Here is a 3,902-nt window from a genome sequence, read left to right as displayed (position 1 = left end):
GACACTGAAGATGGCACAATGCCGAAACCGGTTTGTCTGCAAACCAAACTTGGCAAGGGATATCGGAAATTCGTTCCAAGATAAATCATCTTACCACCCTGTCGGAAAAATCAACCAACACCAATAGGACTATTATATTCAGATATTGACGGTTCGACTATTTTATCCTTTATTAGTTTCTCTACCTGCCTATTGACTTCATCTTTTTGGGTATGTGGTATCCTATAACTTTTTATGTATACTGGTTTTGTATCCGGTGTAATCTCTGCTTGTAAAAGTTATTTGCATCAACTGGAACTGTTTCCAGTGCGAATACATCTATAAAGTTAGAGCATAAATGTTTGAGACGTTCTTTTACAAATTCCGGGAAATTCATGGAGAGTTTATCTAAAATCTTATCCTTATGATTCACTCGTTCTTGTTTTTGTCTTACAACTACTGTATAATTTGATATTTTTTCTGTTTTTATTTTAGGATTTTGAAATACAATATTTTCATCTGTAGTATTTATGATCTGAACATATGGACATTTACCAGAGGCTAGTGTATTACCAATGTATACACCATTATATATATTTTGATTCGGAATAAATAAATCTTCTTCGGACTGCACGGAAATTTTTCTTATTACTTTAGACCTTGCGGGTACGGATAAAGCATTTTGAGGTGATGTGTCATAAATGCGAATGGTGATAATATCACTGAAGTTATTTGGGCTTATTATTAACCAGCCTTGGTTACGCTTATAGGTTAAAATGCAGTTAAACTTTTTTATAAAATCCAAACCCAGGATGCCGTCGGCGGGTATTGGGAAATTTTCATCCACTATCTGAAAGTTATGATTTAGTCGATGGTGTTTTACCACAAGATCAGCTGTAGAGCTTCCCAAGCATTTAATAACTCCTTGACCTATGCCGCTTAATTGTACTTTGGAGTTGGAATTTATGGAGCATTGATTTTTAATTGAATTTACCTTAAGGATAGAAATATCAGCCCCAGTATCAATAATAAAAATAGATTTTTCATACTTAAATGTTGTTTTTAATGCTACGTAACTATTAAGGCTTAGATTTAGATTAAATATATGCTGAAGCTTTAATTTGCTGTATTCAGGGAGGTATCGTAGTTTTCCGAATCAGTGTGTCGGTTAGCGAGTCTAACATTTCAAGTTTGAGAATTACTGTTACCGTAATTTTTGCGACCGCGATGACGATATTTTGTATTGTGTATTCGACCTCGGTCATGAAAGTTATGATATCTACTATTATTATAGCTACGTCCTCGATTTTGGCTATAATAATTGTTGCCACCTCTGCTTATGTACCTTGTATTCGGTTGACTGCCTCTAAAATGTAGAATAGTGTTTTGTTGACCCGTTGCCTCAGTGCAACTATTAATGAATTTGCTAATAGCTTCATTCATATTATGAAACTGACCCGCTTCCATTATCACTTTCACTTTATCTAAGCTACAGTTCTTTATCATAACCTTAACTGCAGTTTGGGTTGAGTACTTACTTGCTAAGCCACAGTTAAGGCCATCTGATATGTACGCGTCTTCCAATGCTTTTTTCAAGTCCTCAACCTCTTTAGCGTAGGTCGTTGCAGATTTGCTGTTTTCGCGCACATTACTATTTTTCGAGGATATAACCTCCACGGATTCGCTTTTACCCAGAGATCGAAAATAACCGTCACCAAGTGTCCCGTATGGTGTTTACCACTGACACAAACACTCGTCTCTCAAGCAAAGAGTGTTTCTCACCGTGGCAAATCACTCTGTGCGATCTTTTTGTGTTTTCCGTTGTGGGTTATTTATCAACTGCTAAAATTTCCCTTGGGCAAAAACACTTTGGCAGGGACTTTTATTTTTAAGTGTCTTAATTTGTGGGTTATTGTAGGACTGAAAAATATAAGTGGGCGTAATAAGTGGAAGCAAAGCGCTAGGCATTTCTTTACACGACATATATGTACGTACACATACATGTGCGAACATTTATGACAAGGAAGAGAGCGTGCACATTCATAATATGATACATCGAAAATAATCTTGTACTTTCCAATTTAGTCCCGAGAATCCCGAAATAGCCCAAAAATCCCGAAGTAGTCCCGAAGATTCTGAAAATCCTGAAGAAGTCTCGAAAATTCCGAATTAGTGCCGCGGATCCCGAAAATCTCAAAGTAGTCTCAAAAATCCCGAATTAGTCCCGCGCATTCCGAAATAGCCCAAAAATCCCGAAGTAGTCCCGAAGGTTCCGGAAATCCTGAAGAAGTCTCGAAAATTCCGAATTAGTGCCGCGGATCCCGAAAATAACAAAGTAGTCTAGAAAATCCCCGAATTAGTCCCAAGAATGCCGAAATAGCCCAAAAATCCCGAAGTAGTCCCGAAGATTCCGAAAATCCTGAAGAAGTCTCGAAAATCCCAAAATAGTCCAAAAATCCCGAAATAGACTAAATATCTTGAAGTAGTCCCGAAGGTTCCGAAAATCCCGAAGAAGTCTCGAAAATCTCGAATAAGTCCCAAGGATCCCGAAGATTTTCGTGGAACTGGAAGTTCGAAGATACTTAAATATCTTGTTTGCGTCGCATAACAAAAGAATTATTTAATTGAAAAATTACAAATCAAATTGATTTGCTCTACAAATCAAATCAAAAATTTGTATTTCGTATTTGGTTGAAAAATCAAATCACAAATAAATTTTATTTTTTATTTGGTCAACAAACTAAATCATAATAATAATTTCTTAATTGATAGCGGATTTTAAATCAATAACATGACCGTGACGTTGACGTTGCTTATATCTCTCTATCTATATCTCAACAGCAAATTTGATATGTTTCTACGCACTTCTAACACTTATTTTTCTTCTTCCAGCGATAAGTGTCCGTGTCCAACAGCAACGGAAATTATATGCAAAATAACCCTTTCCCACTGAGAGGAGCACACATCTACAAAAAATAAACCACCTGTTCTGTTTTGTGGGTTATTTTTTCCCTTAAATAGTGATGGTTATTTTGGGACACTTTCGAAGTGTTGACGGTTTTTTTTTCGACCTCTGCTTTTAACACACCTTTTTAGCTTTGATATAATTTCACTTATTGTTGACTCATTGCTAATCAAATTTCTAGCAGTCCCTTTTAACTTTGTTTTAATAAGGTTAAGGGCTACGAGTTCATGGGCTTCTTTAATAGAGTCAACTAGTTCTAAAGAGTCTAAAAAGCTTTGAAGATTTTCATGTTTGCCATCGAAATATGAGACAAGTTTAGAGGGTAGGCTCAAAAACTCAATGCTAGACTGGCATGTTGTCTACCTCGTGGTTCTGTAAATCAGTATCTGAAAAGTCACTGTCGCTACTTCGTTCAGTGTCCTGTTCTAGCTTTACCGGTGTATCAACCGTAAGCGGTACATGGATGTGAATGTTATGCTTCACAAATATCTTCAAAAGATTATCTCTTAATTGGCGAAATTCTTTTGTTGAAAATTGTTTTTGGTCGGCTGAGAAATTATCAAAATTTGTAGAAATTAAACTTCGTATACTGTTATAACTTTCAATTAGTACTAAAACATGTTTCTGTATCATTTCTTTTGTAATATGTATGTTTTTGTTAAGGCATTTATACGATTTCCTAAAGCATGTCTTGTGAGTATCAAGTTCATTTAAAAATTCTTGCCCAATGGCATCCATACGTTTACAAGTAAAGGTATGTATGCGCATCCAATAAGCAAGAGGAATATACATATAATATGATAGTTAGCTTTCCAATAGAAATTGAAAATATTTATGTACATATGTATATGTATAAGGAAATAATTAAAATTCAAAACATAATTTAAGCTAGGTTTAGTAAGCATTATAAGTATTATATTAATCCTTTATATTTTTATAGCTTACACTAAATTAATTT

This window comes from Rhagoletis pomonella, unplaced genomic scaffold (genome assembly GCF_013731165.1).
Source record: "Rhagoletis pomonella isolate Grant_MI unplaced genomic scaffold, Rhpom_1.0 Rhpom_scaffold_00045, whole genome shotgun sequence".
NCBI classification, from domain to species: Eukaryota; Metazoa; Arthropoda; class Insecta; order Diptera; family Tephritidae; genus Rhagoletis; species Rhagoletis pomonella.
Note: the sequence above shows the minus strand (reverse complement) of the source record.